Genomic DNA, 27,454 nt, shown 5'->3' with positions numbered 1-27,454 from the left:
GTAATCCCAGCGCTTTGGGAGGCCGAGGCGGGCGGATCGCCTGAGGTCAGGAGCTGGAGACCAGCCTGGCCGACATGGCGAAACCCCCTAAAAATACAAAAATGAGCCGGGCGTGGTGGCCTACGCCTGTAATCCCAGCTACCCAGGAGGCTGAGGCAGGAGAATCGCTGGAACCCGGGAGGTAGAGGCTGCAGTGAGCCGAGATCGCGCCACTGCACTCCAGCCTGGGCGACAGAGCAAGAGTTTGTCTGCCAAAAAAAAAAAAAAAGCCAGGGTGAGCGGTGGCTCAAGCCTGTAATCGCAAGCAACACTTTGGGAGGCGGCAGCTGGGCGGATCACCGGAGGTCGGGAGTTGGAGACCAGCCTGACCAACATGGAGAAACCCCATGTGTACTAAAAATACAAACTTAGCCGGGCGTGGTGGCACATGCCTGTAGTCCCAGCTGCTCGGGAGGCTGAGGCAGGGGAATCGCTTGAACCCGGGAGGCGGAGGTTGCAGAGAGCCTAGATCGCGCCATTGGACTCCAGGCTGGGTAACAAGAGCGGAACCTCCGTCTGAAAAAAAAAAAAAAAAATTGGGAGAATTTTGCTCCCACTGCCGTCAAAATCCCATGTGTATTTCACACTTACAGCACAGCTCCATTAGAACTGACCACATTTCCAGGGCTCCCTAGATACCTGTGGCTAGCGGCTGCCATACTACACCGTGCTGGGCTGTAGAATGGGGATGACAAGACAGGGCGGCGGAGATTGGGTTGGCGTGAAGCGAGGGAAACACTCGGCCGCAGGACAAAACTAAAACAGCAAGGGGGCACCGAAAGACTCAGTAGTCCACATGAATATCTTGATTATGTCGTGGCCGAGATAATGTAGGGTCCACCCCTACCGGGTCTGTGGGTTTTCTCTTCGTGTGTGTGCGCGCGGAGACGAGAGATCGAAGAGATAAAGACAGAAGACAAAGAGATAGGAAGAAAGACAGCTGGGCCCGGGGGACCACTGCCACCAAAGCGCGGAGACAGACAGGTAGTGGCCCCGAATGCCTGGAGGCGCTGCTATTTATTGTAGTCAAGGCAAGGGGGCAGGGTAAGGAGTGCCAGTCATCTCCAGTGATCGATAGGTCACGCGAGTCACGTGTCCACTGGACAGGGGGCCTTTCCCTTTGTGGTAGCCGAGGTGGAGAGGGAGGACAGCAAACGTCAGCGTTTCTTCTATGCACTTATCAGAAAGATCGAAGACTGTGGTACTCCTACTAATTGTGCTACTGCTGTCTTCTAAGAACTTAAAAGGAGGAGCCAGGTGTACAGGCGGAACATGAAAGTGAAGAAGGAGCGTGCCCACTGAAGCACAGCATCACAGGGAGACGTTGGAGCCTCCGGCTGACTGCGGGCCGGCCTGGCTAATGTCAGACCTCCCACAAGAGGTGGTGGAGCGGAGCGTTCTCTGTCTCCCCTGGAGAGAGGGAGATTCCCTTTCCCGGCCTGCTAAGTAACGGGTGCCTTCCCAGGCACTGGGGCCACCGCTAGACCAAGGCCTGCTAAGTAACCAGGGCCTTCCCAGGCACTGGCATTACCGCTAGGCCAAGGAGCCCTCCAGCGGCCCTTCTCTGGGCGTGAATGAGGGCTCACACTCTTGTCTCCTGGTCACCTCTCACTGTGGCCCTTCAGCTCCTAACTCTGTGTGGCCTGGTTTCCCCCAGGGTAATCATAATGGAACAGAGATCATTATGGTAATAGAACAAAGAGTAATGCTACAAACTAATGATTAATAATAGTCAGATATAATCCTATCCGTTTCCTATCTCTAGTAAAACTTTTCTTATTCTAATAATTTTCTTTACTATACTGGAACAGCTTGTGCCTTCAGGCTCTTGCCTGGGCACCTGGGTGGCTTGCGGCCCACAAGATAAGATATATTGCGTTGAACTATAGTTTATGTTGATTGCTGAATGATTTAGGGCGGGGGGGTGGGCACCCTCTGAAATTCTGCCCTGGAGGAGAGGCCTCACCCTAACCCTGGCCGTGGCTAATAATAAGGCCCACCTCTTAGGGCCGTGGAGTGAAATAAGTTTTCCAGGTAATGCGCAGTAGAGCCCTCAGCCCTCCGCTGAAGTTGCGTTAGGAAGGAGGAAGGGAGAGGTAAATGCTGAGCCCGCAGGCGGCAGTCTGTGCCTCGGAGAGAAACTTTATCCCAACCTTGCTGGGGGCCTTGACGCCCACCTTGCCCCAAGAGCACCCCGGCAGTCACCCCTGCCCTCTGGGGTCCTGCCACCCCGAGCCCGACCTTCCCCCTTTTCCCCCGCGCCGGGCCAATAGCCTCCTAACTGCGTCGTGCTCATCACGGTCTGCCGTGCTCATCACCTTTGCGTCGTTTCTTCGCTCCACAAACGTTTGCTGAGCGCCTTCCACACGCCAGGCGCCAGACTCGCGCGGGGAAACAGGGATAAGCACTGAGGAGGGGTCCCAGCCCTCAGCGATGGGATTTCAGAGCGGGAGATAAAGGGTTGCCCAGAAGGGTGGTGAGTGGAATAGCTGATATAAACAACGGGGGCGCGATGAAATACACAGGAGGGCTGCTAGTCACATACGGGGCGGGTGCCGAGGGCCCTTGACTAAGGGAGGCTTCCTGGACGCGTGACACCCAAGCGGAGTCCTGACGACCTGCGTCAGAAGTAGCCAGGCGAGGAGGAGGGGAAGGGAATCCACGTCCCGAGCAGGGAGGCAGCTTTCCCTACACAGCACAGGACACGGTCCGCGCACAGAAGCCGCAGGAGACGCAGGCACAGGGGCTGGGGAGAATCCTTGCTGGGCCCTCGCCGCCTCCCTCTGCTGGGTGTCTGGTGCCAGCCTCCTGCCTGGCCGAGGAACTCCAGCCCCTGCTCCCGGAAGCCCCTCCAGGCCTTCGGCTTCCCTGACTGGGCATGGGCCCCTCGTCCCCTCGGGTACGGGGCCGGTCTCCCCGCCCGCGGGCGGCGAAGTAAAGGCCCAGCGCAGCCCGCGCTCCTGCCCTGGGGCCTCGTCTTTCTCCAGGAAAACGTGGACCGCTCTCCGCCGACAGGTCTCTTCCACAGACCCCTGTCGCCTTCGCCCCCAGTCTCTTCCGGTTCTGTCTTTTCGCTGGCTCGATACGAACAAGGAAGTCGCCCCCAGCGGAGCCCCGGCTCCCCCAGGCAGAGGCGGCCCCGGGGGCGGAGTCAACGGCGGAGGCCACGCCCTCCGTGAAAGGGCGGGGCATGCAAATTCGAAATGAAAGCCCGGGAACGCCGGAAGAAGCACGGGTGTAAGATTTCCCTTTTCAAAGGCGGAGAATAAGAAATCAGCCCGAGAGTGTAAGGGCGTCAATAGCGCTGTGGACGAGACAGAGGGAATGGGGCAAGGAGCGAGGCTGGGGCTCTCACCGCGACTTGAATGTGGATGAGAGTGGGACGGTGACGGCGGGCGCGAAGGCGACCGCATCGCTTCTCGGCCTTTTGGCTAAGATCAAGTGTAGTATCTGTTCTTATCAGTTTAATATCTGATACGTCCTCTATCCGAGGACAATATATTAAATGGATTTTTGGAGCAGGGAGATGGAATAGGAGCTTGCTCCGTCCACTCCACGCATCGACCTGGTATTGCAGTACCTCCAGGAACGGTGCACCCCCTCCGGGGATACAACGTGTTTCCTAAAAGCAGAGAGAGGTAAGAGACAGTAGCAGCTGCGGGGCGGCTTGCACGCCGAGTGCCTGTGACGCGCCGGCTTGACTTAACCGCTTCCCTGAAGTACCAGTGAGGGAGGTTCCTGATCTGCAGGCGGTGGGCGGTAGACGGTAGGCTTATGCGGCACGCTTCCGTTTCCACCGTGACTACTGCGCTTTGGGAAGGCCACGACCTCCTCCTTTGGGGAGGTCCTTAGGATCTCAGCTTGGCAGTCGAGTGGGTGGCGACCTTTTAAAGGAATGGGATCCACCCGGAATTGAACTTCTTTCTCCTCTCTCTCTCTCTCTCTCTCTCTCTCTCTCTCTCTCTCTCTTTCTCTCTCTCTCTCTCTCTTTCTCTCTCTCTCTCTGTCTCTTTCTCTCTCTCTTCACCCCCCCCCCCCGCCTCTCCTCCGTTCTCTCTTTTGGTTTCCCCCACCCCCTCCCAAGTTCTGGGGTACATGTGCAGGACGTGCAGGTTTGGAACATAGATACACGTGTGCCACGGTGCTTTGCTGCACCTATCCACCAGTCGTCTAGGTTTGAAGCCCCGCACGCGTTGGCCATTTGTCCTAATGCTCTCTCTCCCCTTGCCCCCCACGCCCCGTCAGGGCCCGGCGTGTGATGTTCCCCTCCCTGTGTCCCATGTGTTCTCACTGTTCAACTCCCACTTAGGAGCGAGAACATGCGGTGTTTGGTTTTCGCTTCCTGTGTCAGTTTGCTGAGAATGAGGCCTTCCAGCTTCATCCACGTTCCCGCAGAGGACATGAACTCATCCTTTTTTATGGCTGCGTAGTAATTCCATGGTGTATACGTGCCACACTTTCTTTATCCAGCCTATCATTCATGGGCATTCGAGTTGGTTCCAAGTCTTTGCTATTGTAAATAGTGCTGCAGTAAACATACGTGTCCACGTGTCTTCCTAGTAGGAACTTCTTCCTCTTCAGCCCGCTGGGTAGCTGGCACTTTAAGGCAGGTGCCAACGCACCGGCAGCAAGCTTCCTTTTTTGCCCGGGAAAAACTGAGGTGCAGGTAGTATAAGCCATTTATCACGGAACGCACAGGAGCAGAGCTCGAGTCCAAGCATCGTGGCTCCACCCGTCATGCTTGATGCATCTTTAGGCTCCGCTCTAGGTATGCGTATCCTTTACGGGATCAGCCACCGGCAGTTGCCTTGCGACCACGATGACAAACCTCTGCCGGCTCTTTTGGGTCTCATCCCTGTATCTATTATACGTTGCATCCCAACATAAAGATCGGAATGTTCCTTTCGCTGACCCAGTCTCTCACCCTTTCCAAACTCCAGAAACCTTGTCTGTCCTCGGAAGAACTCCCCCTGCTTCTTTCTCTAAAGGCTGTCTTCAGGCCGGGCACAGTGGGGGGATCGCTTGAGCCCAGAAGGCCGCAGTGAGGTGAGATCGCGCCATTGCACTGCAGCCCCGGCGGCAGAGCCGGAGCCCCGTCTCGAAAGAAACAAACAAAAACCAACCGACCAACCAACAAACAAACACAGACAAAGAAAGAAAGAGCCCAGGCAACCTAGTGAAAACCTGTTCGGGCTGGGGCGTATCTGTACCCCAGCTGTTCCAGAGGCTGAGGCCAGGAGGATGGGTGGACGCTGGGAGGTGGATGCTGCAGTGAGCGGTGATCGCACCACTGCACTCCAGCCTGGGTGACAGAGCCAGACCCCGTCCCAAATAAATAAACATGAAAATAGAGGAACCAGTTTGTAGAAAGCGGGAGAGGGTCCCATTGAACTTCAAGCCTTCGAGCAACAGCTGTGGCTGGACAGGTTGGACCAGCAGGCTGGAGCAGTCGCCATCTTGGCAGGGATCATTGACCCTGATCTATCGCCGGGAGGAGGAAGAGCTGATCTTACGCAGGGAGGGCAGGTGGACTATGCGTGGACTCTGGTGATCTGTTTGGGTGCCAGGTGTTACTCCCAGGGCCACCCGTAACTGTGAATGTGCAGGAACCCTGACTTGAGAAGGGCCTGGCCACGGGGGGCTTAGGCCCCTGGGGAATGAGAGTTTGGTTCCCGGTACCCAGGGAAACCACCAGCATCGGCAGAGGTGATAGCTGGGGAGGAGCGGGGATTTGGACGAGAGACACAGGATGAGTACCGGGGGCAGCCCCGTGATCAACAACTGCTGCAACAGGGGCCGTTTGTTCGACTCGCTAGTCTTCTGTGGCTCTATGCGGTACTCAAGAGCAGAAGACAGAAGATACAAAAACCACAAAAGGTAGCCGGGCGTGGTGCTGCCCGTCAATAATCCCAGCTACTCGGGAGGCTGAGACAGGAGAATCGCTTGAACCCGGGAGGCGGAAGTTTCAGCGAGCCGAGATCACGCCATTGCAGTCCAACCTGAGCGTCCGAGCGAGACTCTATCTCAGAAAATAAAGACAGAATGAAAGAGCCCGGCGCGGTGGCTTACGCCTGTAATCCCAGCGCTTTGGGAGGCCGAGGCGGGCGGATCGCCTGAGGTCAGGAGCTGGAGACCAGCCTGGCCGACATGGCGAAACCCCCTAAAAATACAAAAATGAGCCGGGCGTGGTGGCCTACGCCTGTAATCCCAGCTACCCAGGAGGCTGAGGCAGGAGAATCGCTGGAACCCGGGAGGTAGAGGCTGCAGTGAGCCGAGATCGCGCCACTGCACTCCAGCCTGGGCGACAGAGCAAGAGTTTGTCTGCCAAAAAAAAAAAAAAAGCCAGGGTGAGCGGTGGCTCAAGCCTGTAATCGCAAGCAACACTTTGGGAGGCGGCAGCTGGGCGGATCACCGGAGGTCGGGAGTTGGAGACCAGCCTGACCAACATGGAGAAACCCCATGTGTACTAAAAATACAAACTTAGCCGGGCGTGGTGGCACATGCCTGTAGTCCCAGCTGCTCGGGAGGCTGAGGCAGGGGAATCGCTTGAACCCGGGAGGCGGAGGTTGCAGAGAGCCTAGATCGCGCCATTGGACTCCAGGCTGGGTAACAAGAGCGGAACCTCCGTCTGAAAAAAAAAAAAAAAAATTGGGAGAATTTTGCTCCCACTGCCGTCAAAATCCCATGTGTATTTCACACTTACAGCACAGCTCCATTAGAACTGACCACATTTCCAGGGCTCCCTAGATACCTGTGGCTAGCGGCTGCCATACTACACCGTGCTGGGCTGTAGAATGGGGATGACAAGACAGGGCGGCGGAGATTGGGTTGGCGTGAAGCGAGGGAAACACTCGGCCGCAGGACAAAACTAAAACAGCAAGGGGGCACCGAAAGACTCAGTAGTCCACATGAATATCTTGATTATGTCGTGGCCGAGATAATGTAGGGTCCACCCCTACCGGGTCTGTGGGTTTTCTCTTCGTGTGTGTGCGCGCGGAGACGAGAGATCGAAGAGATAAAGACAGAAGACAAAGAGATAGGAAGAAAGACAGCTGGGCCCGGGGGACCACTGCCACCAAAGCGCGGAGACAGACAGGTAGTGGCCCCGAATGCCTGGAGGCGCTGCTATTTATTGTAGTCAAGGCAAGGGGGCAGGGTAAGGAGTGCCAGTCATCTCCAGTGATCGATAGGTCACGCGAGTCACGTGTCCACTGGACAGGGGGCCTTTCCCTTTGTGGTAGCCGAGGTGGAGAGGGAGGACAGCAAACGTCAGCGTTTCTTCTATGCACTTATCAGAAAGATCGAAGACTGTGGTACTCCTACTAATTGTGCTACTGCTGTCTTCTAAGAACTTAAAAGGAGGAGCCAGGTGTACAGGCGGAACATGAAAGTGAAGAAGGAGCGTGCCCACTGAAGCACAGCATCACAGGGAGACGTTGGAGCCTCCGGCTGACTGCGGGCCGGCCTGGCTAATGTCAGACCTCCCACAAGAGGTGGTGGAGCGGAGCGTTCTCTGTCTCCCCTGGAGAGAGGGAGATTCCCTTTCCCGGCCTGCTAAGTAACGGGTGCCTTCCCAGGCACTGGGGCCACCGCTAGACCAAGGCCTGCTAAGTAACCAGGGCCTTCCCAGGCACTGGCATTACCGCTAGGCCAAGGAGCCCTCCAGCGGCCCTTCTCTGGGCGTGAATGAGGGCTCACACTCTTGTCTCCTGGTCACCTCTCACTGTGGCCCTTCAGCTCCTAACTCTGTGTGGCCTGGTTTCCCCCAGGGTAATCATAATGGAACAGAGATCATTATGGTAATAGAACAAAGAGTAATGCTACAAACTAATGATTAATAATAGTCAGATATAATCCTATCCGTTTCCTATCTCTAGTAAAACTTTTCTTATTCTAATAATTTTCTTTACTATACTGGAACAGCTTGTGCCTTCAGGCTCTTGCCTGGGCACCTGGGTGGCTTGCGGCCCACAAGATAAGATATATTGCGTTGAACTATAGTTTATGTTGATTGCTGAATGATTTAGGGCGGGGGGGTGGGCACCCTCTGAAATTCTGCCCTGGAGGAGAGGCCTCACCCTAACCCTGGCCGTGGCTAATAATAAGGCCCACCTCTTAGGGCCGTGGAGTGAAATAAGTTTTCCAGGTAATGCGCAGTAGAGCCCTCAGCCCTCCGCTGAAGTTGCGTTAGGAAGGAGGAAGGGAGAGGTAAATGCTGAGCCCGCAGGCGGCAGTCTGTGCCTCGGAGAGAAACTTTATCCCAACCTTGCTGGGGGCCTTGACGCCCACCTTGCCCCAAGAGCACCCCGGCAGTCACCCCTGCCCTCTGGGGTCCTGCCACCCCGAGCCCGACCTTCCCCCTTTTCCCCCGCGCCGGGCCAATAGCCTCCTAACTGCGTCGTGCTCATCACGGTCTGCCGTGCTCATCACCTTTGCGTCGTTTCTTCGCTCCACAAACGTTTGCTGAGCGCCTTCCACACGCCAGGCGCCAGACTCGCGCGGGGAAACAGGGATAAGCACTGAGGAGGGGTCCCAGCCCTCAGCGATGGGATTTCAGAGCGGGAGATAAAGGGTTGCCCAGAAGGGTGGTGAGTGGAATAGCTGATATAAACAACGGGGGCGCGATGAAATACACAGGAGGGCTGCTAGTCACATACGGGGCGGGTGCCGAGGGCCCTTGACTAAGGGAGGCTTCCTGGACGCGTGACACCCAAGCGGAGTCCTGACGACCTGCGTCAGAAGTAGCCAGGCGAGGAGGAGGGGAAGGGAATCCACGTCCCGAGCAGGGAGGCAGCTTTCCCTACACAGCACAGGACACGGTCCGCGCACAGAAGCCGCAGGAGACGCAGGCACAGGGGCTGGGGAGAATCCTTGCTGGGCCCTCGCCGCCTCCCTCTGCTGGGTGTCTGGTGCCAGCCTCCTGCCTGGCCGAGGAACTCCAGCCCCTGCTCCCGGAAGCCCCTCCAGGCCTTCGGCTTCCCTGACTGGGCATGGGCCCCTCGTCCCCTCGGGTACGGGGCCGGTCTCCCCGCCCGCGGGCGGCGAAGTAAAGGCCCAGCGCAGCCCGCGCTCCTGCCCTGGGGCCTCGTCTTTCTCCAGGAAAACGTGGACCGCTCTCCGCCGACAGGTCTCTTCCACAGACCCCTGTCGCCTTCGCCCCCAGTCTCTTCCGGTTCTGTCTTTTCGCTGGCTCGATACGAACAAGGAAGTCGCCCCCAGCGGAGCCCCGGCTCCCCCAGGCAGAGGCGGCCCCGGGGGCGGAGTCAACGGCGGAGGCCACGCCCTCCGTGAAAGGGCGGGGCATGCAAATTCGAAATGAAAGCCCGGGAACGCCGGAAGAAGCACGGGTGTAAGATTTCCCTTTTCAAAGGCGGAGAATAAGAAATCAGCCCGAGAGTGTAAGGGCGTCAATAGCGCTGTGGACGAGACAGAGGGAATGGGGCAAGGAGCGAGGCTGGGGCTCTCACCGCGACTTGAATGTGGATGAGAGTGGGACGGTGACGGCGGGCGCGAAGGCGACCGCATCGCTTCTCGGCCTTTTGGCTAAGATCAAGTGTAGTATCTGTTCTTATCAGTTTAATATCTGATACGTCCTCTATCCGAGGACAATATATTAAATGGATTTTTGGAGCAGGGAGATGGAATAGGAGCTTGCTCCGTCCACTCCACGCATCGACCTGGTATTGCAGTACCTCCAGGAACGGTGCACCCCCTCCGGGGATACAACGTGTTTCCTAAAAGCAGAGAGAGGTAAGAGACAGTAGCAGCTGCGGGGCGGCTTGCACGCCGAGTGCCTGTGACGCGCCGGCTTGACTTAACCGCTTCCCTGAAGTACCAGTGAGGGAGGTTCCTGATCTGCAGGCGGTGGGCGGTAGACGGTAGGCTTATGCGGCACGCTTCCGTTTCCACCGTGACTACTGCGCTTTGGGAAGGCCACGACCTCCTCCTTTGGGGAGGTCCTTAGGATCTCAGCTTGGCAGTCGAGTGGGTGGCGACCTTTTAAAGGAATGGGATCCACCCGGAATTGAACTTCTTTCTCCTCTCTCTCTCTCTCTCTCTCTCTCTCTCTCTTTCTCTCTCTCTCTCTCTCTTTCTCTCTCTCTCTCTGTCTCTTTCTCTCTCTCTTCACCCCCCCCCCCCGCCTCTCCTCCGTTCTCTCTTTTGGTTTCCCCCACCCCCTCCCAAGTTCTGGGGTACATGTGCAGGACGTGCAGGTTTGGAACATAGATACACGTGTGCCACGGTGCTTTGCTGCACCTATCCACCAGTCGTCTAGGTTTGAAGCCCCGCACGCGTTGGCCATTTGTCCTAATGCTCTCTCTCCCCTTGCCCCCCACGCCCCGTCAGGGCCCGGCGTGTGATGTTCCCCTCCCTGTGTCCCATGTGTTCTCACTGTTCAACTCCCACTTAGGAGCGAGAACATGCGGTGTTTGGTTTTCGCTTCCTGTGTCAGTTTGCTGAGAATGAGGCCTTCCAGCTTCATCCACGTTCCCGCAGAGGACATGAACTCATCCTTTTTTATGGCTGCGTAGTAATTCCATGGTGTATACGTGCCACACTTTCTTTATCCAGCCTATCATTCATGGGCATTCGAGTTGGTTCCAAGTCTTTGCTATTGTAAATAGTGCTGCAGTAAACATACGTGTCCACGTGTCTTCCTAGTAGGAACTTCTTCCTCTTCAGCCCGCTGGGTAGCTGGCACTTTAAGGCAGGTGCCAACGCACCGGCAGCAAGCTTCCTTTTTTGCCCGGGAAAAACTGAGGTGCAGGTAGTATAAGCCATTTATCACGGAACGCACAGGAGCAGAGCTCGAGTCCAAGCATCGTGGCTCCACCCGTCATGCTTGATGCATCTTTAGGCTCCGCTCTAGGTATGCGTATCCTTTACGGGATCAGCCACCGGCAGTTGCCTTGCGACCACGATGACAAACCTCTGCCGGCTCTTTTGGGTCTCATCCCTGTATCTATTATACGTTGCATCCCAACATAAAGATCGGAATGTTCCTTTCGCTGACCCAGTCTCTCACCCTTTCCAAACTCCAGAAACCTTGTCTGTCCTCGGAAGAACTCCCCCTGCTTCTTTCTCTAAAGGCTGTCTTCAGGCCGGGCACAGTGGGGGGATCGCTTGAGCCCAGAAGGCCGCAGTGAGGTGAGATCGCGCCATTGCACTGCAGCCCCGGCGGCAGAGCCGGAGCCCCGTCTCGAAAGAAACAAACAAAAACCAACCGACCAACCAACAAACAAACACAGACAAAGAAAGAAAGAGCCCAGGCAACCTAGTGAAAACCTGTTCGGGCTGGGGCGTATCTGTACCCCAGCTGTTCCAGAGGCTGAGGCCAGGAGGATGGGTGGACGCTGGGAGGTGGATGCTGCAGTGAGCGGTGATCGCACCACTGCACTCCAGCCTGGGTGACAGAGCCAGACCCCGTCCCAAATAAATAAACATGAAAATAGAGGAACCAGTTTGTAGAAAGCGGGAGAGGGTCCCATTGAACTTCAAGCCTTCGAGCAACAGCTGTGGCTGGACAGGTTGGACCAGCAGGCTGGAGCAGTCGCCATCTTGGCAGGGATCATTGACCCTGATCTATCGCCGGGAGGAGGAAGAGCTGATCTTACGCAGGGAGGGCAGGTGGACTATGCGTGGACTCTGGTGATCTGTTTGGGTGCCAGGTGTTACTCCCAGGGCCACCCGTAACTGTGAATGTGCAGGAACCCTGACTTGAGAAGGGCCTGGCCACGGGGGGCTTAGGCCCCTGGGGAATGAGAGTTTGGTTCCCGGTACCCAGGGAAACCACCAGCATCGGCAGAGGTGATAGCTGGGGAGGAGCGGGGATTTGGACGAGAGACACAGGATGAGTACCGGGGGCAGCCCCGTGATCAACAACTGCTGCAACAGGGGCCGTTTGTTCGACTCGCTAGTCTTCTGTGGCTCTATGCGGTACTCAAGAGCAGAAGACAGAAGATACAAAAACCACAAAAGGTAGCCGGGCGTGGTGCTGCCCGTCAATAATCCCAGCTACTCGGGAGGCTGAGACAGGAGAATCGCTTGAACCCGGGAGGCGGAAGTTTCAGCGAGCCGAGATCACGCCATTGCAGTCCAACCTGAGCGTCCGAGCGAGACTCTATCTCAGAAAATAAAGACAGAATGAAAGAGCCCGGCGCGGTGGCTTACGCCTGTAATCCCAGCGCTTTGGGAGGCCGAGGCGGGCGGATCGCCTGAGGTCAGGAGCTGGAGACCAGCCTGGCCGACATGGCGAAACCCCCTAAAAATACAAAAATGAGCCGGGCGTGGTGGCCTACGCCTGTAATCCCAGCTACCCAGGAGGCTGAGGCAGGAGAATCGCTGGAACCCGGGAGGTAGAGGCTGCAGTGAGCCGAGATCGCGCCACTGCACTCCAGCCTGGGCGACAGAGCAAGAGTTTGTCTGCCAAAAAAAAAAAAAAAAAAAAAAAAAAAAAAAAGCCAGGGTGAGCGGTGGCTCAAGCCTGTAATCGCAAGCAACACTTTGGGAGGCGGCAGCTGGGCGGATCACCGGAGGTCGGGAGTTGGAGACCAGCCTGACCAACATGGAGAAACCCCATGTGTACTAAAAATACAAACTTAGCCGGGCGTGGTGGCACATGCCTGTAGTCCCAGCTGCTCGGGAGGCTGAGGCAGGGGAATCGCTTGAACCCGGGAGGCGGAGGTTGCAGAGAGCCTAGATCGCGCCATTGGACTCCAGGCTGGGTAACAAGAGCGGAACCTCCGTCTGAAAAAAAAAAAAAAAAAATTGGGAGAATTTTGCTCCCACTGCCGTCAAAATCCCATGTGTATTTCACACTTACAGCACAGCTCCATTAGAACTGACCACATTTCCAGGGCTCCCTAGATACCTGTGGCTAGCGGCTGCCATACTACACCGTGCTGGGCTGTAGAATGGGGATGACAAGACAGGGCGGCGGAGATTGGGTTGGCGTGAAGCGAGGGAAACACTCGGCCGCAGGACAAAACTAAAACAGCAAGGGGGCACCGAAAGACTCAGTAGTCCACATGAATATCTTGATTATGTCGTGGCCGAGATAATGTAGGGTCCACCCCTACCGGGTCTGTGGGTTTTCTCTTCGTGTGTGTGCGCGCGGAGACGAGAGATCGAAGAGATAAAGACAGAAGACAAAGAGATAGGAAGAAAGACAGCTGGGCCCGGGGGACCACTGCCACCAAAGCGCGGAGACAGACAGGTAGTGGCCCCGAATGCCTGGAGGCGCTGCTATTTATTGTAGTCAAGGCAAGGGGGCAGGGTAAGGAGTGCCAGTCATCTCCAGTGATCGATAGGTCACGCGAGTCACGTGTCCACTGGACAGGGGGCCTTTCCCTTTGTGGTAGCCGAGGTGGAGAGGGAGGACAGCAAACGTCAGCGTTTCTTCTATGCACTTATCAGAAAGATCGAAGACTGTGGTACTCCTACTAATTGTGCTACTGCTGTCTTCTAAGAACTTAAAAGGAGGAGCCAGGTGTACAGGCGGAACATGAAAGTGAAGAAGGAGCGTGCCCACTGAAGCACAGCATCACAGGGAGACGTTGGAGCCTCCGGCTGACTGCGGGCCGGCCTGGCTAATGTCAGACCTCCCACAAGAGGTGGTGGAGCGGAGCGTTCTCTGTCTCCCCTGGAGAGAGGGAGATTCCCTTTCCCGGCCTGCTAAGTAACGGGTGCCTTCCCAGGCACTGGGGCCACCGCTAGACCAAGGCCTGCTAAGTAACCAGGGCCTTCCCAGGCACTGGCATTACCGCTAGGCCAAGGAGCCCTCCAGCGGCCCTTCTCTGGGCGTGAATGAGGGCTCACACTCTTGTCTCCTGGTCACCTCTCACTGTGGCCCTTCAGCTCCTAACTCTGTGTGGCCTGGTTTCCCCCAGGGTAATCATAATGGAACAGAGATCATTATGGTAATAGAACAAAGAGTAATGCTACAAACTAATGATTAATAATAGTCAGATATAATCCTATCCGTTTCCTATCTCTAGTAAAACTTTTCTTATTCTAATAATTTTCTTTACTATACTGGAACAGCTTGTGCCTTCAGGCTCTTGCCTGGGCACCTGGGTGGCTTGCGGCCCACAAGATAAGATATATTGCGTTGAACTATAGTTTATGTTGATTGCTGAATGATTTAGGGCGGGGGGGTGGGCACCCTCTGAAATTCTGCCCTGGAGGAGAGGCCTCACCCTAACCCTGGCCGTGGCTAATAATAAGGCCCACCTCTTAGGGCCGTGGAGTGAAATAAGTTTTCCAGGTAATGCGCAGTAGAGCCCTCAGCCCTCCGCTGAAGTTGCGTTAGGAAGGAGGAAGGGAGAGGTAAATGCTGAGCCCGCAGGCGGCAGTCTGTGCCTCGGAGAGAAACTTTATCCCAACCTTGCTGGGGGCCTTGACGCCCACCTTGCCCCAAGAGCACCCCGGCAGTCACCCCTGCCCTCTGGGGTCCTGCCACCCCGAGCCCGACCTTCCCCCTTTTCCCCCGCGCCGGGCCAATAGCCTCCTAACTGCGTCGTGCTCATCACGGTCTGCCGTGCTCATCACCTTTGCGTCGTTTCTTCGCTCCACAAACGTTTGCTGAGCGCCTTCCACACGCCAGGCGCCAGACTCGCGCGGGGAAACAGGGATAAGCACTGAGGAGGGGTCCCAGCCCTCAGCGATGGGATTTCAGAGCGGGAGATAAAGGGTTGCCCAGAAGGGTGGTGAGTGGAATAGCTGATATAAACAACGGGGGCGCGATGAAATACACAGGAGGGCTGCTAGTCACATACGGGGCGGGTGCCGAGGGCCCTTGACTAAGGGAGGCTTCCTGGACGCGTGACACCCAAGCGGAGTCCTGACGACCTGCGTCAGAAGTAGCCAGGCGAGGAGGAGGGGAAGGGAATCCACGTCCCGAGCAGGGAGGCAGCTTTCCCTACACAGCACAGGACACGGTCCGCGCACAGAAGCCGCAGGAGACGCAGGCACAGGGGCTGGGGAGAATCCTTGCTGGGCCCTCGCCGCCTCCCTCTGCTGGGTGTCTGGTGCCAGCCTCCTGCCTGGCCGAGGAACTCCAGCCCCTGCTCCCGGAAGCCCCTCCAGGCCTTCGGCTTCCCTGACTGGGCATGGGCCCCTCGTCCCCTCGGGTACGGGGCCGGTCTCCCCGCCCGCGGGCGGCGAAGTAAAGGCCCAGCGCAGCCCGCGCTCCTGCCCTGGGGCCTCGTCTTTCTCCAGGAAAACGTGGACCGCTCTCCGCCGACAGGTCTCTTCCACAGACCCCTGTCGCCTTCGCCCCCAGTCTCTTCCGGTTCTGTCTTTTCGCTGGCTCGATACGAACAAGGAAGTCGCCCCCAGCGGAGCCCCGGCTCCCCCAGGCAGAGGCGGCCCCGGGGGCGGAGTCAACGGCGGAGGCCACGCCCTCCGTGAAAGGGCGGGGCATGCAAATTCGAAATGAAAGCCCGGGAACGCCGGAAGAAGCACGGGTGTAAGATTTCCCTTTTCAAAGGCGGAGAATAAGAAATCAGCCCGAGAGTGTAAGGGCGTCAATAGCGCTGTGGACGAGACAGAGGGAATGGGGCAAGGAGCGAGGCTGGGGCTCTCACCGCGACTTGAATGTGGATGAGAGTGGGACGGTGACGGCGGGCGCGAAGGCGACCGCATCGCTTCTCGGCCTTTTGGCTAAGATCAAGTGTAGTATCTGTTCTTATCAGTTTAATATCTGATACGTCCTCTATCCGAGGACAATATATTAAATGGATTTTTGGAGCAGGGAGATGGAATAGGAGCTTGCTCCGTCCACTCCACGCATCGACCTGGTATTGCAGTACCTCCAGGAACGGTGCACCCCCTCCGGGGATACAACGTGTTTCCTAAAAGCAGAGAGAGGTAAGAGACAGTAGCAGCTGCGGGGCGGCTTGCACGCCGAGTGCCTGTGACGCGCCGGCTTGACTTAACCGCTTCCCTGAAGTACCAGTGAGGGAGGTTCCTGATCTGCAGGCGGTGGGCGGTAGACGGTAGGCTTATGCGGCACGCTTCCGTTTCCACCGTGACTACTGCGCTTTGGGAAGGCCACGACCTCCTCCTTTGGGGAGGTCCTTAGGATCTCAGCTTGGCAGTCGAGTGGGTGGCGACCTTTTAAAGGAATGGGATCCACCCGGAATTGAACTTCTTTCTCCTCTCTCTCTCTCTCTCTCTCTCTCTCTCTCTCTCTCTCTCTTTCTCTCTCTCTCTCTCTCTTTCTCTCTCTCTCTCTGTCTCTTTCTCTCTCTCTTCACCCCCCCCCCCCGCCTCTCCTCCGTTCTCTCTTTTGGTTTCCCCCACCCCCTCCCAAGTTCTGGGGTACATGTGCAGGACGTGCAGGTTTGGAACATAGATACACGTGTGCCACGGTGCTTTGCTGCACCTATCCACCAGTCGTCTAGGTTTGAAGCCCCGCACGCGTTGGCCATTTGTCCTAATGCTCTCTCTCCCCTTGCCCCCCACGCCCCGTCAGGGCCCGGCGTGTGATGTTCCCCTCCCTGTGTCCCATGTGTTCTCACTGTTCAACTCCCACTTAGGAGCGAGAACATGCGGTGTTTGGTTTTCGCTTCCTGTGTCAGTTTGCTGAGAATGAGGCCTTCCAGCTTCATCCACGTTCCCGCAGAGGACATGAACTCATCCTTTTTTATGGCTGCGTAGTAATTCCATGGTGTATACGTGCCACACTTTCTTTATCCAGCCTATCATTCATGGGCATTCGAGTTGGTTCCAAGTCTTTGCTATTGTAAATAGTGCTGCAGTAAACATACGTGTCCACGTGTCTTCCTAGTAGGAACTTCTTCCTCTTCAGCCCGCTGGGTAGCTGGCACTTTAAGGCAGGTGCCAACGCACCGGCAGCAAGCTTCCTTTTTTGCCCGGGAAAAACTGAGGTGCAGGTAGTATAAGCCATTTATCACGGAACGCACAGGAGCAGAGCTCGAGTCCAAGCATCGTGGCTCCACCCGTCATGCTTGATGCATCTTTAGGCTCCGCTCTAGGTATGCGTATCCTTTACGGGATCAGCCACCGGCAGTTGCCTTGCGACCACGATGACAAACCTCTGCCGGCTCTTTTGGGTCTCATCCCTGTATCTATTATACGTTGCATCCCAACATAAAGATCGGAATGTTCCTTTCGCTGACCCAGTCTCTCACCCTTTCCAAACTCCAGAAACCTTGTCTGTCCTCGGAAGAACTCCCCCTGCTTCTTTCTCTAAAGGCTGTCTTCAGGCCGGGCACAGTGGGGGGATCGCTTGAGCCCAGAAGGCCGCAGTGAGGTGAGATCGCGCCATTGCACTGCAGCCCCGGCGGCAGAGCCGGAGCCCCGTCTCGAAAGAAACAAACAAAAACCAACCGACCAACCAACAAACAAACACAGACAAAGAAAGAAAGAGCCCAGGCAACCTAGTGAAAACCTGTTCGGGCTGGGGCGTATCTGTACCCCAGCTGTTCCAGAGGCTGAGGCCAGGAGGATGGGTGGACGCTGGGAGGTGGATGCTGCAGTGAGCGGTGATCGCACCACTGCACTCCAGCCTGGGTGACAGAGCCAGACCCCGTCCCAAATAAATAAACATGAAAATAGAGGAACCAGTTTGTAGAAAGCGGGAGAGGGTCCCATTGAACTTCAAGCCTTCGAGCAACAGCTGTGGCTGGACAGGTTGGACCAGCAGGCTGGAGCAGTCGCCATCTTGGCAGGGATCATTGACCCTGATCTATCGCCGGGAGGAGGAAGAGCTGATCTTACGCAGGGAGGGCAGGTGGACTATGCGTGGACTCTGGTGATCTGTTTGGGTGCCAGGTGTTACTCCCAGGGCCACCCGTAACTGTGAATGTGCAGGAACCCTGACTTGAGAAGGGCCTGGCCACGGGGGGCTTAGGCCCCTGGGGAATGAGAGTTTGGTTCCCGGTACCCAGGGAAACCACCAGCATCGGCAGAGGTGATAGCTGGGGAGGAGCGGGGATTTGGACGAGAGACACAGGATGAGTACCGGGGGCAGCCCCGTGATCAACAACTGCTGCAACAGGGGCCGTTTGTTCGACTCGCTAGTCTTCTGTGGCTCTATGCGGTACTCAAGAGCAGAAGACAGAAGATACAAAAACCACAAAAGGTAGCCGGGCGTGGTGCTGCCCGTCAATAATCCCAGCTACTCGGGAGGCTGAGACAGGAGAATCGCTTGAACCCGGGAGGCGGAAGTTTCAGCGAGCCGAGATCACGCCATTGCAGTCCAACCTGAGCGTCCGAGCGAGACTCTATCTCAGAAAATAAAGACAGAATGAAAGAGCCCGGCGCGGTGGCTTACGCCTGTAATCCCAGCGCTTTGGGAGGCCGAGGCGGGCGGATCGCCTGAGGTCAGGAGCTGGAGACCAGCCTGGCCGACATGGCGAAACCCCCTAAAAATACAAAAATGAGCCGGGCGTGGTGGCCTACGCCTGTAATCCCAGCTACCCAGGAGGCTGAGGCAGGAGAATCGCTGGAACCCGGGAGGTAGAGGCTGCAGTGAGCCGAGATCGCGCCACTGCACTCCAGCCTGGGCGACAGAGCAAGAGTTTGTCTGCCAAAAAAAAAAAAAAAAAAAAAAAAAAAAAAGCCAGGGTGAGCGGTGGCTCAAGCCTGTAATCGCAAGCAACACTTTGGGAGGCGGCAGCTGGGCGGATCACCGGAGGTCGGGAGTTGGAGACCAGCCTGACCAACATGGAGAAACCCCATGTGTACTAAAAATACAAACTTAGCCGGGCGTGGTGGCACATGCCTGTAGTCCCAGCTGCTCGGGAGGCTGAGGCAGGGGAATCGCTTGAACCCGGGAGGCGGAGGTTGCAGAGAGCCTAGATCGCGCCATTGGACTCCAGGCTGGGTAACAAGAGCGGAACCTCCGTCTGAAAAAAAAAAAAAAAAATTGGGAGAATTTTGCTCCCACTGCCGTCAAAATCCCATGTGTATTTCACACTTACAGCACAGCTCCATTAGAACTGACCACATTTCCAGGGCTCCCTAGATACCTGTGGCTAGCGGCTGCCATACTACACCGTGCTGGGCTGTAGAATGGGGATGACAAGACAGGGCGGCGGAGATTGGGTTGGCGTGAAGCGAGGGAAACACTCGGCCGCAGGACAAAACTAAAACAGCAAGGGGGCACCGAAAGACTCAGTAGTCCACATGAATATCTTGATTATGTCGTAGCCGAGATAATGTAGGGTCCACCCCTACCGGGTCTGTGGGTTTTCTCTTCGTGTGTGTGCGCGCGGAGACGAGAGATCGAAGAGATAAAGACAGAAGACAAAGAGATAGGAAGAAAGACAGCTGGGCCCGGGGGACCACTGCCACCAAAGCGCGGAGACAGACAGGTAGTGGCCCCGAATGCCTGGAGGCGCTGCTATTTATTGTAGTCAAGGCAAGGGGGCAGGGTAAGGAGTGCCAGTCATCTCCAGTGATCGATAGGTCACGCGAGTCACGTGTCCACTGGACAGGGGGCCTTTCCCTTTGTGGTAGCCGAGGTGGAGAGGGAGGACAGCAAACGTCAGCGTTTCTTCTATGCACTTATCAGAAAGATCGAAGACTGTGGTACTCCTACTAATTGTGCTACTGCTGTCTTCTAAGAACTTAAAAGGAGGAGCCAGGTGTACAGGCGGAACATGAAAGTGAAGAAGGAGCGTGCCCACTGAAGCACAGCATCACAGGGAGACGTTGGAGCCTCCGGCTGACTGCGGGCCGGCCTGGCTAATGTCAGACCTCCCACAAGAGGTGGTGGAGCGGAGCGTTCTCTGTCTCCCCTGGAGAGAGGGAGATTCCCTTTCCCGGCCTGCTAAGTAACGGGTGCCTTCCCAGGCACTGGGGCCACCGCTAGACCAAGGCCTGCTAAGTAACCAGGGCCTTCCCAGGCACTGGCATTACCGCTAGGCCAAGGAGCCCTCCAGCGGCCCTTCTCTGGGCGTGAATGAGGGCTCACACTCTTGTCTCCTGGTCACCTCTCACTGTGGCCCTTCAGCTCCTAACTCTGTGTGGCCTGGTTTCCCCCAGGGTAATCATAATGGAACAGAGATCATTATGGTAATAGAACAAAGAGTAATGCTACAAACTAATGATTAATAATAGTCAGATATAATCCTATCCGTTTCCTATCTCTAGTAAAACTTTTCTTATTCTAATAATTTTCTTTACTATACTGGAACAGCTTGTGCCTTCAGGCTCTTGCCTGGGCACCTGGGTGGCTTGCGGCCCACAAGATAAGATATATTGCGTTGAACTATAGTTTATGTTGATTGCTGAATGATTTAGGGCGGGGGGGTGGGCACCCTCTGAAATTCTGCCCTGGAGGAGAGGCCTCACCCTAACCCTGGCCGTGGCTAATAATAAGGCCCACCTCTTAGGGCCGTGGAGTGAAATAAGTTTTCCAGGTAATGCGCAGTAGAGCCCTCAGCCCTCCGCTGAAGTTGCGTTAGGAAGGAGGAAGGGAGAGGTAAATGCTGAGCCCGCAGGCGGCAGTCTGTGCCTCGGAGAGAAACTTTATCCCAACCTTGCTGGGGGCCTTGACGCCCACCTTGCCCCAAGAGCACCCCGGCAGTCACCCCTGCCCTCTGGGGTCCTGCCACCCCGAGCCCGACCTTCCCCCTTTTCCCCCGCGCCGGGCCAATAGCCTCCTAACTGCGTCGTGCTCATCACGGTCTGCCGTGCTCATCACCTTTGCGTCGTTTCTTCGCTCCACAAACGTTTGCTGAGCGCCTTCCACACGCCAGGCGCCAGACTCGCGCGGGGAAACAGGGATAAGCACTGAGGAGGGGTCCCAGCCCTCAGCGATGGGATTTCAGAGCGGGAGATAAAGGGTTGCCCAGAAGGGTGGTGAGTGGAATAGCTGATATAAACAACGGGGGCGCGATGAAATACACAGGAGGGCTGCTAGTCACATACGGGGCGGGTGCCGAGGGCCCTTGACTAAGGGAGGCTTCCTGGACGCGTGACACCCAAGCGGAGTCCTGACGACCTGCGTCAGAAGTAGCCAGGCGAGGAGGAGGGGAAGGGAATCCACGTCCCGAGCAGGGAGGCAGCTTTCCCTACACAGCACAGGACACGGTCCGCGCACAGAAGCCGCAGGAGACGCAGGCACAGGGGCTGGGGAGAATCCTTGCTGGGCCCTCGCCGCCTCCCTCTGCTGGGTGTCTGGTGCCAGCCTCCTGCCTGGCCGAGGAACTCCAGCCCCTGCTCCCGGAAGCCCCTCCAGGCCTTCGGCTTCCCTGACTGGGCATGGGCCCCTCGTCCCCTCGGGTACGGGGCCGGTCTCCCCGCCCGCGGGCGGCGAAGTAAAGGCCCAGCGCAGCCCGCGCTCCTGCCCTGGGGCCTCGTCTTTCTCCAGGAAAACGTGGACCGCTCTCCGCCGACAGGTCTCTTCCACAGACCCCTGTCGCCTTCGCCCCCAGTCTCTTCCGGTTCTGTCTTTTCGCTGGCTCGATACGAACAAGGAAGTCGCCCCCAGCGGAGCCCCGGCTCCCCCAGGCAGAGGCGGCCCCGGGGGCGGAGTCAACGGCGGAGGCCACGCCCTCCGTGAAAGGGCGGGGCATGCAAATTCGAAATGAAAGCCCGGGAACGCCGGAAGAAGCACGGGTGTAAGATTTCCCTTTTCAAAGGCGGAGAATAAGAAATCAGCCCGAGAGTGTAAGGGCGTCAATAGCGCTGTGGACGAGACAGAGGGAATGGGGCAAGGAGCGAGGCTGGGGCTCTCACCGCGACTTGAATGTGGATGAGAGTGGGACGGTGACGGCGGGCGCGAAGGCGACTGCATCGCTTCTCGGCCTTTTGGCTAAGATCAAGTGTAGTATCTGTTCTTATCAGTTTAATATCTGATACGTCCTCTATCCGAGGACAATATATTAAATGGATTTTTGGAGCAGGGAGATGGAATAGGAGCTTGCTCCGTCCACTCCACGCATCGACCTGGTATTGCAGTACCTCCAGGAACGGTGCACCCCCTCCGGGGATACAACGTGTTTCCTAAAAGCAGAGAGAGGTAAGAGACAGTAGCAGCTGCGGGGCGGCTTGCACGCCGAGTGCCTGTGACGCGCCGGCTTGACTTAACCGCTTCCCTGAAGTACCAGTGAGGGAGGTTCCTGATCTGCAGGCGGTGGGCGGTAGACGGTAGGCTTATGCGGCACGCTTCCGTTTCCACCGTGACTACTGCGCTTTGGGAAGGCCACGACCTCCTCCTTTGGGGAGGTCCTTAGGATCTCAGCTTGGCAGTCGAGTGGGTGGCGACCTTTTAAAGGAATGGGATCCACCCGGAATTGAACTTCTTTCTCCTCTCTCTCTCTCTCTCTCTCTCTCTCTCTCTCTCTCTCTTTCTCTCTCTCTCTCTCTCTTTCTCTCTCTCTCTCTGTCTCTTTCTCTCTCTCTTCACCCCCCCCCCCCGCCTCTCCTCCGTTCTCTCTTTTGGTTTCCCCCACCCCCTCCCAAGTTCTGGGGTACATGTGCAGGACGTGCAGGTTTGGAACATAGATACACGTGTGCCACGGTGCTTTGCTGCACCTATCCACCAGTCGTCTAGGTTTGAAGCCCCGCACGCGTTGGCCATTTGTCCTAATGCTCTCTCTCCCCTTGCCCCCCACGCCCCGTCAGGGCCCGGCGTGTGATGTTCCCCTCCCTGTGTCCCATGTGTTCTCACTGTTCAACTCCCACTTAGGAGCGAGAACATGCGGTGTTTGGTTTTCGCTTCCTGTGTCAGTTTGCTGAGAATGAGGCCTTCCAGCTTCATCCACGTTCCCGCAGAGGACATGAACTCATCCTTTTTTATGGCTGCGTAGTAATTCCATGGTGTATACGTGCCACACTTTCTTTATCCAGCCTATCATTCATGGGCATTCGAGTTGGTTCCAAGTCTTTGCTATTGTAAATAGTGCTGCAGTAAACATACGTGTCCACGTGTCTTCCTAGTAGGAACTTCTTCCTCTTCAGCCCGCTGGGTAGCTGGCACTTTAAGGCAGGTGCCAACGCACCGGCAGCAAGCTTCCTTTTTTGCCCGGGAAAAACTGAGGTGCAGGTAGTATAAGCCATTTATCACGGAACGCACAGGAGCAGAGCTCGAGTCCAAGCATCGTGGCTCCACCCGTCATGCTTGATGCATCTTTAGGCTCCGCTCTAGGTATGCGTATCCTTTACGGGATCAGCCACCGGCAGTTGCCTTGCGACCACGATGACAAACCTCTGCCGGCTCTTTTGGGTCTCATCCCTGTATCTATTATACGTTGCATCCCAACATAAAGATCGGAATGTTCCTTTCGCTGACCCAGTCTCTCACCCTTTCCAAACTCCAGAAACCTTGTCTGTCCTCGGAAGAACTCCCCCTGCTTCTTTCTCTAAAGGCTGTCTTCAGGCCGGGCACAGTGGGGGGATCGCTTGAGCCCAGAAGGCCGCAGTGAGGTGAGATCGCGCCATTGCACTGCAGCCCCGGCGGCAGAGCCGGAGCCCCGTCTCGAAAGAAACAAACAAAAACCAACCGACCAACCAACAAACAAACACAGACAAAGAAAGAAAGAGCCCAGGCAACCTAGTGAAAACCTGTTCGGGCTGGGGCGTATCTGTACCCCAGCTGTTCCAGAGGCTGAGGCCAGGAGGATGGGTGGACGCTGGGAGGTGGATGCTGCAGTGAGCAGTGATCGCACCACTGCACTCCAGCCTGGGTGACAGAGCCAGACCCCGTCCCAAATAAATAAACATGAAAATAGAGGAACCAGTTTGTAGAAAGCGGGAGAGGGTCCCATTGAACTTCAAGCCTTCGAGCAACAGCTGTGGCTGGACAGGTTGGACCAGCAGGCTGGAGCAGTCGCCATCTTGGCAGGGATCATTGACCCTGATCTATCGCCGGGAGGAGGAAGAGCTGATCTTACGCAGGGAGGGCAGGTGGACTATGCGTGGACTCTGGTGATCTGTTTGGGTGCCAGGTGTTACTCCCAGGGCCACCCGTAACTGTGAATGTGCAGGAACCCTGACTTGAGAAGGGCCTGGCCACGGGGGGCTTAGGCCCCTGGGGAATGAGAGTTTGGTTCCCGGTACCCAGGGAAACCACCAGCATCGGCAGAGGTGATAGCTGGGGAGGAGCGGGGATTTGGACGAGAGACACAGGATGAGTACCGGGGGCAGCCCCGTGATCAACAACTGCTGCAACAGGGGCCGTTTGTTCGACTCGCTAGTCTTCTGTGGCTCTATGCGGTACTCAAGAGCAGAAGACAGAAGATACAAAAACCACAAAAGGTAGCCGGGCGTGGTGCTGCCCGTCAATAATCCCAGCTACTCGGGAGGCTGAGACAGGAGAATCGCTTGAACCCGGGAGGCGGAAGTTTCAGCGAGCCGAGATCACGCCATTGCAGTCCAACCTGAGCGTCCGAGCGAGACTCTATCTCAGAAAATAAAGACAGAATGAAAGAGCCCGGCGCGGTGGCTTACGCCTGTAATCCCAGCGCTTTGGGAGGCCGAGGCGGGCGGATCGCCTGAGGTCAGGAGCTGGAGACCAGCCTGGCCGACATGGCGAAACCCCCTAAAAATACAAAAATGAGCCGGGCGTGGTGGCCTACGCCTGTAATCCCAGCTACCCAGGAGGCTGAGGCAGGAGAATCGCTGGAACCCGGGAGGTAGAGGCTGCAGTGAGCCGAGATCGCGCCACTGCACTCCAGCCTGGGCGACAGAGCAAGAGTTTGTCTGCCAAAAAAAAAAAAAAAAAAAAGCCAGGGTGAGCGGTGGCTCAAGCCTGTAATCGCAAGCAACACTTTGGGAGGCGGCAGCTGGGCGGATCACCGGAGGTCGGGAGTTGGAGACCAGCCTGACCAACATGGAGAAACCCCATGTGTACTAAAAATACAAACTTAGCCGGGCGTGGTGGCACATGCCTGTAGTCCCAGCTGCTCGGGAGGCTGAGGCAGGGGAATCGCTTGAACCCGGGAGGCGGAGGTTGCAGAGAGCCTAGATCGCGCCATTGGACTCCAGGCTGGGTAACAAGAGCGGAACCTCCGTCTGAAAAAAAAAAAAAAAAATTGGGAGAATTTTGCTCCCACTGCCGTCAAAATCCCATGTGTATTTCACACTTACAGCACAGCTCCATTAGAACTGACCACATTTCCAGGGCTCCCTAGATACCTGTGGCTAGCGGCTGCCATACTACACCGTGCTGGGCTGTAGAATGGGGATGACAAGACAGGGCGGCGGAGATTGGGTTGGCGTGAAGCGAGGGAAACACTCGGCCGCAGGACAAAACTAAAACAGCAAGGGGGCACCGAAAGACTCAGTAGTCCACATGAATATCTTGATTATGTCGTGGCCGAGATAATGTAGGGTCCACCCCTACCGGGTCTGTGGGTTTTCTCTTCGTGTGTGTGCGCGCGGAGACGAGAGATCGAAGAGATAAAGACAGAAGACAAAGAGATAGGAAGAAAGACAGCTGGGCCCGGGGGACCACTGCCACCAAAGCACGGAGACAGACAGGTAGTGGCCCCGAATGCCTGGAGGCGCTGCTATTTATTGTAGTCAAGGCAAGGGGGCAGGGTAAGGAGTGCCAGTCATCTCCAGTGATCGATAGGTCACGCGAGTCACGTGTCCACTGGACAGGGGGCCTTTCCCTTTGTGGTAGCCGAGGTGGAGAGGGAGGACAGCAAACGTCAGCGTTTCTTCTATGCACTTATCAGAAAGATCGAAGACTGTGGTACTCCTACTAATTGTGCTACTGCTGTCTTCTAAGAACTTAAAAGGAGGAGCCAGGTGTACAGGCGGAACATGAAAGTGAAGAAGGAGCGTGCCCACTGAAGCACAGCATCACAGGGAGACGTTGGAGCCTCCGGCTGACTGCGGGCCGGCCTGGCTAATGTCAGACCTCCCACAAGAGGTGGTGGAGCGGAGCGTTCTCTGTCTCCCCTGGAGAGAGGGAGATTCCCTTTCCCGGCCTGCTAAGTAACGGGTGCCTTCCCAGGCACTGGGGCCACCGCTAGACCAAGGCCTGCTAAGTAACCAGGGCCTTCCCAGGCACTGGCATTACCGCTAGGCCAAGGAGCCCTCCAGCGGCCCTTCTCTGGGCGTGAATGAGGGCTCACACTCTTGTCTCCTGGTCACCTCTCACTGTGGCCCTTCAGCTCCTAACTCTGTGTGGCCTGGTTTCCCCCAGGGTAATCATAATGGAACAGAGATCATTATGGTAATAGAACAAAGAGTAATGCTACAAACTAATGATTAATAATAGTCAGATATAATCCTATCCGTTTCCTATCTCTAGTAAAACTTTTCTTATTCTAATAATTTTCTTTACTATACTGGAACAGCTTGTGCCTTCAGGCTCTTGCCTGGGCACCTGGGTGGCTTGCGGCCCACAAGATAAGATATATTGCGTTGAACTATAGTTTATGTTGATTGCTGAATGATTTAGGGCGGGGGGGTGGGCACCCTCTGAAATTCTGCCCTGGAGGAGAGGCCTCACCCTAACCCTGGCCGTGGCTAATAATAAGGCCCACCTCTTAGGGCCGTGGAGTGAAATAAGTTTTCCAGGTAATGCGCAGTAGAGCCCTCAGCCCTCCGCTGAAGTTGCGTTAGGAAGGAGGAAGGGAGAGGTAAATGCTGAGCCCGCAGGCGGCAGTCTGTGCCTCGGAGAGAAACTTTATCCCAACCTTGCTGGGGGCCTTGACGCCCACCTTGCCCCAAGAGCACCCCGGCAGTCACCCCTGCCCTCTGGGGTCCTGCCACCCCGAGCCCGACCTTCCCCCTTTTCCCCCGCGCCGGGCCAATAGCCTCCTAACTGCGTCGTGCTCATCACGGTCTGCCGTGCTCATCACCTTTGCGTCGTTTCTTCGCTCCACAAACGTTTGCTGAGCGCCTTCCACACGCCAGGCGCCAGACTCGCGCGGGGAAACAGGGATAAGCACTGAGGAGGGGTCCCAGCCCTCAGCGATGGGATTTCAGAGCGGGAGATAAAGGGTTGCCCAGAAGGGTGGTGAGTGGAATAGCTGATATAAACAACGGGGGCGCGATGAAATACACAGGAGGGCTGCTAGTCACATACGGGGCGGGTGCCGAGGGCCCTTGACTAAGGGAGGCTTCCTGGACGCGTGACACCCAAGCGGAGTCCTGACGACCTGCGTCAGAAGTAGCCAGGCGAGGAGGAGGGGAAGGGAATCCACGTCCCGAGCAGGGAGGCAGCTTTCCCTACACAGCACAGGACACGGTCCGCGCACAGAAGCCGCAGGAGACGCAGGCACAGGGGCTGGGGAGAATCCTTGCTGGGCCCTCGCCGCCTCCCTCTGCTGGGTGTCTGGTGCCAGCCTCCTGCCTGGCCGAGGAACTCCAGCCCCTGCTCCCGGAAGCCCCTCCAGGCCTTCGGCTTCCCTGACTGGGCATGGGCCCCTCGTCCCCTCGGGTACGGGGCCGGTCTCCCCGCCCGCGGGCGGCGAAGTAAAGG

General features: G+C 56.6%; 4 non-coding genes across 4 annotated transcripts; all 4 read left to right on the top strand.

Annotated features, from left to right (window-relative positions):
• The first annotated feature begins 3,450 nt into the window (after positions 1-3,450).
• Positions 3,451-3,641, top strand: LOC129137771 (U2 spliceosomal RNA). The gene has a single exon (XR_008540562.1). It is a non-coding gene; the product is annotated as a U2 spliceosomal RNA (small nuclear RNA).
• A 5,921-nt stretch (positions 3,642-9,562) lies between these two features.
• LOC129137770 (U2 spliceosomal RNA) lies at positions 9,563-9,753 on the top strand. The gene has a single exon (XR_008540561.1). It is a non-coding gene; the product is annotated as a U2 spliceosomal RNA (small nuclear RNA).
• Positions 9,754-15,682: 5,929 nt separating this feature from the next.
• On the top strand, positions 15,683-15,873 carry LOC129137769 (U2 spliceosomal RNA). Its single transcript, XR_008540560.1, has one exon. It is a non-coding gene; the product is annotated as a U2 spliceosomal RNA (small nuclear RNA).
• Positions 15,874-21,809: 5,936 nt separating this feature from the next.
• On the top strand, positions 21,810-22,000 carry LOC129137768 (U2 spliceosomal RNA). Its single transcript, XR_008540559.1, has one exon. It is a non-coding gene; the product is annotated as a U2 spliceosomal RNA (small nuclear RNA).
• The last annotated feature ends 5,454 nt before the right edge of the window (positions 22,001-27,454 follow it).

The sequence above is a fragment of the Pan troglodytes genome, chromosome 19 (genome assembly GCF_028858775.2).
Source record: "Pan troglodytes isolate AG18354 chromosome 19, NHGRI_mPanTro3-v2.0_pri, whole genome shotgun sequence".
Classification (NCBI taxonomy): domain Eukaryota; kingdom Metazoa; phylum Chordata; class Mammalia; order Primates; family Hominidae; genus Pan; species Pan troglodytes.
The sequence above is the reverse complement of the archived record's forward strand: the minus strand, read 5'-3'. Positions and strand labels throughout refer to the sequence as shown.